Here is an 8232-nt window from a genome sequence, read left to right on the forward strand (position 1 = left end):
TACAGGCCCCATGCAAATCCAAAATGCAGCAGAGCAATCATTAAATCTTAAAGCCCCCAAATAATTTCTTTTGACCCCATGTCTCACATCCAGGGCACACTGATGCAAAAGGTAGGCTCCCGAGGCCTTCAGCAGCAGCTCCACCCCTGTGGCTCTGTAGGGTACAGCCCCCTTGGAGGCTTTCATGGGCTGGCATTGAGTGCCTGTGACTTTTCCAGGCACATGGTTCAAGCTGTCAGTGGATCTACCATTCTGGGGTCTGGGGGACAGTGGCCCTCTTCTCACAGCTCCACTAGGCATTGCCCCAGTGTGGACTCTGGGGGCGCTCCAACTTCACATTTCCTGTCCACACTGCCCTAGTAGTGATTCTCCATGAGTGCCCTCCCACTGCAGCAGAATTCTGCCTGGACATCCAAGCATTTCCATATATCCTCTGAAAACTAGGTGGTGGCTTTCAAAGTCTTGCCTTCTGGGCACCCACAGGTGCAACACCACATGGAAGTCACCAAGGCTTGGGGCTTGCACCCTCTGAGGCAACAGCCCGAGCTGTACCTTGGCCTCTTTGCGCCATGGCTGGAGCTGAAGTGGCAGGGTACAATGTCCTGAGGCTGCACTGAGCAGTGGGGCCCTAGGGCCCAGCCCATGAAACCATTTTTCCCTCTAGACCTCCCAGCCTGTGATGAGAGAGGCTGCTGTGAAGATCTCAGAAATGTCCTGGAGGCATTTTCCCCATTGTCTCAGTGATTAACATTTGGCTCCGCTTTACTTACGCAAATTTCTGCAGCCAGCGGCTTGAATTTCTCCCAAGAAAATGGATTTTTCTTTTTTACCACATAATCAGGCTGCAAATTTTCTAAACTTTTATGCTCTGCTTCCCTTTTAAACATAAGTTCCAATTTCAGACTATCTCTTTGTGAACACATATGATTGTACACTGTTAGGAGCAGCCAGGCCACATCTTGAACACTTTCCTGCTTAGAAATTTCTTCCATAAGATACCCTAAATCATCTCTCAAGTTCAGAGTTCCACAGACTCCCTAGAGCAGGGGCACAATGCCACCAGTCTCTTTGCTAAAGCATAGCAAGAGTGACCTTTGCTCCAGTTCCCAATAAATTCCTCATCTCCATCTGATCATCTCCATCTGAGATTACCATCTCAGATTTCATTGTCCGTATCACTGTCAGCATTTTGGTCAAAACCATTCAACAAATCTCTAGGAAGTTCCAAACTTTTCCCACACTTCCATGTCATCTTCTGAGACCTCCGGACTGTTCCAACCTCTGCCCATTACCCAGTTCTAAAGTCACTTCCACATTTTCAGTTATCTTTATAGCAGTACCCTACCCTTGGTACAAATTTTCTGTAGTCTGTTTTCACAGTGCTATAAAGAAACTATACTGGGTAATTTATAAAGAAAAGAGATTTAATTGACTCACAGTTCCACATGGCTAGGGAGCCCTTGGGAAACTTACAATCATGGTGGAAGGCAAAGGGGAAGCAAGACACATCTTACAATGGTGTCTCATAAGAGTGAGTGAGTGAAGTGAAGTGCTACACACTTTTAAACTACTAGATCTTGTGAGAACTCAGTCACTACCATGAGAACAGCATGGGGGAAATCCGCCCTCATGATTCAGTCACCTCCCATCAGGCTCCTCTCCCAATGTTGGAAATTACAATTCAACCTGAGATTTGGGTGGGGACACAGAGTCAAACCGTACCAGGAGGGTAGTGGGGACTGCTGGGGGAGGGCGGGGACGGTGAATGGGTACAAAAATAGTTAGAATGAATTAGGCCTATTATTTGATAACCCAATGGGGCGACTATAGTCAATAATTGTATATTTTAAAATTAAAGAGTGGAATTGGATTGTTTGTAGCTCAAAGGATGCTTGAGGGGATGGGGACCCCATTCTCTATGATGTGCTTATTTCACATGGCATGCCTCTATCAAAACATCTCATGTACCCCAGAAATAATACACCTACTATGTACCCACAAAAGTTAAAAAGAAATTCTGAAATGCCCACCAGACATTGGCATTCAATAGATGAGACCCATTCCACCATTTTAGGATTTTAAACCTCACATTAAACTCACTATTTAAGCATGTATTCCACTCACATATACTTAACCTTTTTACTTTTAACAGTTGTATCTAGCCCACCTCCCAGAACCAAGATACCATGCAAAGATAGTCACCATTTAAAGCCATTTTAACCATTTTAAAGCCTATGAACATTGGTGATTTACCTATGTAAAAATTCTTAAATTTTAGAAGATACAACCTTCTCTTCAGACTAATAAGCTTAGTCTTATTTATGAGTGCTCTTTTATTTATAAGCCAATGTGATAGCATGCTAGACACAACGCACATCACGGTACCTGTATATACACATAAACAAACACATTAAATAAAACAACTTATATAAGACAACTGGATTCAAGTTATTTACACAACTGGAACCCATCTACCTAGCCAAATTTTGTTTGCCCAGATAGGTTTGGAAGACAGGAAGAGGCAGGGAAGGGGATCCTATAGCATCAAATAAGGAAGGGACAGTGTAATCTGCATTGCTCAAGGGGAGATTCTGGAGTCCCTGAGCTGCTGGAGAGCTCACCCAGCAGCCAAGATACCAGAGAAAAATGTTTGGGCAGCCACTTATCTGCCACTGTGGGAAGCTGTCAGGCCAAGGGGCTGAGAACTTCAGTAACCTTACTTGAGCAAGCAGCTTGTTGGGGCTAGTGGAAAAAGTTAGCTACACTATTGATAGGGAACCTTTTCCTCTCTCACCAGGGATGGTTAGGATGCTGTGATTGTCAGTGGCCCTTTTGCTTATAGTGGGCACACTGATTCTGGCCCAGGGGCCAGTGAGTCGAGGGATCTTTTCTGGGCATCCCAGATGCCGATCTCGCAACGCTTTCTTGGGATGGGTAATTCTGAGATGGCAGGGAGCTTAAAACAACTGTTAACAATTGCACTTTTTGGCTATTTCTTTCTTTTCTTTTTTTTAACCTCTTGCTCCATCCCTATTGTCATAAACTTTAAAGGCCAAATTTAAGTTGGTTCATAGGAATTTGAGGTCCCATCTCTGCTTTCTGTAGCTTCCTCCTAATGTCAGGGGCAGATTGAGTAATAAAATGTAACACAGGAGAGCTTGCCCTTCGGTGGCGTCTGAATCTGCATTAGTATATTTCCTGAGTGCTTTAACAAAATGACCCTGAAACAGAGTGGGATTTTTATCTTTTCCCTGAGTTATTTTTATAACCTTGTCATCATTAGCTGGTTTAACCACATACTTTTTTCTCCACTTTTTTTTTTCCCCATGGCACAACAAGCAGACAACAACACTTGCAAGTCATGACAAATTAAATCAAAGACCATGGTCAACTTAAACTCCTCTGAAAACTGGCCAAAGTTCTCCTTGTATAAAGCCAAATTAGACATAAAAAATGGCACATGCACTCCAGATGTTCCCCCATTTCCATGGGCTACCTCCCACAGTGGACACAGTTTGACTTTAGGGGCAGCCCCACTCCTGGTGGTACTGGTTGGGCTTACCTTCTTGGGCAGTTGGGGGGCATAGGCTGAGACTAGTTGGAAAAGGGGGAGAGGTGCCTGATGACCTTGGGGTGGAATCCTTTGTTAGAGAACTGATGGAACCCCCTCACAATTGGGGGACTGAGGAGATTCTGGGGAGGGCATAGAGCTTCTAGGGGGAACAGCTAGAAGGAGATCCCTTAGGTATGGCTTTCTGGTACCTTAACTAATGTGAGTCAGTAAAGGGTCATAATACCCTTTCCTGTACATAAGGGACCTCTTCCCATTTTCCTTCTTTTTTGCAGAATAAGTCCAATTGTAAAATATCATTATAACATATAGAACCATGTTTAGGCCGTATCTGTTGGTTTTATAATTTGTATTGAACCCAAATGGTGTTGCAATAGAAAATGAATTTTTCTTTAAGCTAAATTAGCCTGAAGGGCATCCTGTTGGTGTGTTACCTGGAATACTCATCATTGTCCCCATGACTAACAAAGATTTTTACTGGCACAAATTTTTCTAAGCAAGAGGGAAAGTAACTAGACCCTTGTTATTTCTCCCTTTTAGATTCCCACTCCCTGCAGAGAAGGTGTAAGTATAGGTAGGAAGGCATTACAAAAGTGGATTACAAGCCACAAATGGGCAGTAGAATGTTAAGCTTAAATTCCACAAAGAGTGAGGGTTGTTCAGAGAAGGCGGCTCAACACATGGAGACTGTGGAAGAGAGGAAGGGAAGGGGATAAACAGCGCTGCCCGAGGGGAGACCGCAGAGTCGCTGAGTTGCCAGAGACCCTTCCCCATAGTGGAGACATCAAAAAAAGAAAAAAAAAAATGTTCAGGTGGCCAGTTGTCGACTGCTGTGAAGCAGTTGTCCATCAGGCCCGAGGCCTGGGAACTCCTGGTCTGTTTGATGAAGACGGCTTGAGCAAGGCAGTTGTAAGACAGAACACAGTAAGGGGCTTGCAACTGGCTGTCAGGAAAACAATAACTTCTAACTTCAGGACAGAAAAAGTTGAGACCAATATTCCCTTAGTGGGTGGGCCTATAACCTACAATCCTGGAGGGAATGTCAATCCTGAAAACCCAGAGCATCTGGGAGTCGCCTATAATACCAACGCTGGAAACCCAGAGTGTCTGTTTCACCCAATGACGGTCCCCTCACCAAATGCCAAAACCCTGGGGGCACCCAGGGAGTGGCCAACAGTGAACCCAAGACCAATTTGGGGTCATAGAGCAATGTGATTCTGGTGTCCCAGAACTGACGCAACAGGGCACAACTAAACGTCCCGCCTTAAACAATTGCTTAAATGCAGTTAACAGAAAGTCAAAAGGAAACATAACGCTTCAAATGAAACATACGTTTTCAGACTCAAGATAAAAATAAAATGATTGGTGGAACAATGAAATGGAGTCAGAGAAGAAAGGACGAGGGGAAGGGGTCACAAGGATGTGTCTCAGGGCACTCAAACTCTGGGGGACTTTGACCACTTAGCCAAAGGCTTTTCATTTCCCAGCTCACCAGATGTTATGGAGCAGGGGGAGAAGGGACACTTACCCATCTGTAGGAGCCGAATGGCACCAGCCAGTCTTTCATATGAGACCCTGGTGAAGGTCCCTCCAGGAACCCCCAGCTTCGGTGGGCTCAGCTGTCACACAGGTGGCAGGCAGAGGGACTGGTAACCTACTGGCCTGCCATGGTCAGAACTCACATGGGGCAGTGACATTATGGCCATTAGCATGTCTGCTTGGCCCTGCCGCCCGCCAGGGAAAGTGATGGCTCTGAAAAGAGCATTTGGTTAGTGTTACAGCTCTCTATTGTTACAGCCTCGGTGTTACAGCGCTTGCAGCCTTGATCACAGACTGCTTTGCGGTCTCTCGCTGTCTCTGCTTGGTCTTGCCAGTCTCTCAGTGTCTTGCCAGTTGCTGTCTCTCACCAGTCGTCACCTCTCCACTGACCACTGATTGCCACCATCTCTGCTGTCTCACCATCTCACCTGTCTGCTGACTGCCACCGTCTCCACTGACTTGCTGCCTCTTGCTCATTGTCTTTTTCCTTTCATTGATCACCAGATGATGGAGGGCAGGTGAGCCCCCAAACTGGGGCTTAGTCTGGGAAGGTACTTAGCTTTGCCCAGGAAAGAAAATCCAAGGATGAGCTGGTGGTGTTAAACAGCAACTTTTATTGAAGCAGCAGTGTATACTTAAAAAATTTGGTAACAGAGTATATCTATCTTTTCCCATTATGCTCTTCTAAGATCCTAATAAACCTGCAGAGGTATTGGTCCTTGTGGAGGAGGGCTATCCCACAGGCAGTATGCTCAGAGCGGCAGCTTAACGGCAGTGCTGCATTCAGATTTATACCCACTTTAAATTATATGCAAATTAAGGGGGGATTATGCAATAATTTCTGTATGTAAAGGGTGGTAACTTCCAGGCCATTGGGTCATTGCCGTGGAAAGGGGTGGTAACTTCTGGGTGTTGCCATGGCAATGGCAAACTGACATGGCACACTGGTGGCTGTGTCATGTGGAAAACCACTTCTGCCCCATCCCTGTTTTAGCTAGTCCTCAGTTTGGTCCAGTGCTGAGCCCTGCCTCTGGAGTCCAGTCCCACCTCCTACCTCATTATCTTGATAGTATTTCAGACTACTCAGGTAGAGTGAATTCCATCTGCAAATCACAAATGAGCCAACTTATACTTATGAATTTTTAGGGGAAATATGTCCCCCTTTTCCACTTGGTACCAAATTTTGAGATAGGCAATTTTCTTTGTAGTCCTCTGAGGAAAGAGTTGGGGGGCAGATTGATTTCTAGTTCACTTTAAGACTAAAGGAGCAAGGTGGGGTGTGGTGACTCATGGGTGTAATCCCAGCACTTTGGGAGGCCAAGACAGGTGGGTCACTTGAGGTCAGGAGTTTGAGACCAGCCTGGCCAACATGGTGAAAGTCTCTACTAAAGTAAATACAAAAATTAGCCGGGTATGGTGGTGGGTGCCTGTAATCCCAGCTACTCAGGTGGCTGAGGCATGAGAATTGCTTGAACCCAGGAGGTGGAGGTTGCAGTGAGTCAAGATCACGCCACTGCATTCCAGCCTGGGTGACAGAATGTGACTCCATCTCAAAGAAAATAAAAGACTAAAGGGGCGTAACTTTATGCATGCCAGTCTTATGCAGGAAAAGTTTTCTGTTAGACTCTCCATCTTGGGTGGTCACTGAGTTTTATCTCCTTTTCTCTGTACTTCATGAACCTGTGAAAATGAACTCTCAAGTTCATGTGGCTTGGCAAAGGCCATTACGCCAAAAGTGCCTTCTGTCCTTTGCCTGGTTTTTGGCCTCTGATTATTTCCCTTTTTAAAAAATCACTCTATTGACATACAAAAAGTTGTACAGCAGGTTCTCAAATAATGTTTCACTCACTGTTGTTTCTTTATAACATTGATAGAAAAAAATATTTTATTTTTACGATTTTTTTAACTTTTTATTTTTACAGAGACAGGGTTTCTGTCACCCCAACTGGAATGTGGTGGTGTGATCATAGCTCACTACAGCCTCAGACTCCTGGGCTCAAACGGTCCTCCCACCTCAGCCTCCTGAGTAGCTTGGACTATAGTTGTGTACCACCTTGGCCCACTAATTAGCCCAGATAATTAATTTTAATTAAATGAATTTTTTAAATTTTATTTTTTATTTTTGTAGAGACGGGGTCTCCCCATCTTGCCTAGGTTAGTCTTGAACTCCTGGGCTCAAGTGATCCTTCCACTTCAGCCTCCCAAGTACTGGGATTACAGGCCAGGGCAAAAAAAAAAAGTTGATTCAGGCCAGGACCACTGTCTATGTGGAATTTGCATGCTTTCCTAATGTACGGTAAAATTGGTTTTGGTATACATCATTTCATTGAAAGTTGCAATTTCCAAGAACTTATTGACAATCTTGAGGACCTACAATACATATTTAGTGTATACAGCTTGAACTTGGAGGTAAGTATAGAAACCAGCACTATAATCAATGCCATAAACATATCCATCATCTCCAAAAGTTTTCTCCTGCCCAATTTATTTAGTGATAAGAACACTTAATATAAGATCTACCATCTTTTGGTTTGTTAGTATCTTAGAAGAGCATAAAGGAAAAAAAAATCTGACCTGTTAGCAAATTTTTAGGTATACGTTTTTCAATATAATTAAAAAAATAAGCTGGGTGTGGTGGCTCAAGCCTGTTATCCCAGCACTTTGGGAGGCCGAGGCGGGTGGATCACGAGGTCAGGAGATCGAGACCATCCTGGCTAACAAGGTGAAACCCCGTCTCTACTAAAAAATACAAAAAACTAGCCGGGCGAGGTGGTGGGCGCCTGTAGTCCCAGCTACTCGGGAGGCTGAGGCAGGAGAATGGGGTAAACCTGGGAGGCGGAGCTTGCAGTGAGCTGAGATCTGGCCACTGCACTCCAGCCTGGGTGACAAGAGCGAGACTCCGTCTCAAACAAAACAAAACAAAACAAATTTATAATAATACAATATTATTAACTCTAGGCTCTAGGCATGATGTTGTGCAGTAGATGTCTAGGACCTACTCCTCTTGTATAACCAAAACTTTGTACCCTTTGACGAATACCTCCCCCTTTCTGTCTCTCCATAGCTTCTGGTAATGGCCATTCTGCTCTGCTTCTATGAGTTTGACCTTTTTTTTTTTTTTT

Source organism: Colobus angolensis, unplaced genomic scaffold (assembly GCF_000951035.1).
Source record: "Colobus angolensis palliatus isolate OR3802 unplaced genomic scaffold, Cang.pa_1.0 Scaffold308, whole genome shotgun sequence".
Taxonomy (NCBI): Eukaryota; Metazoa; Chordata; class Mammalia; order Primates; family Cercopithecidae; genus Colobus; species Colobus angolensis.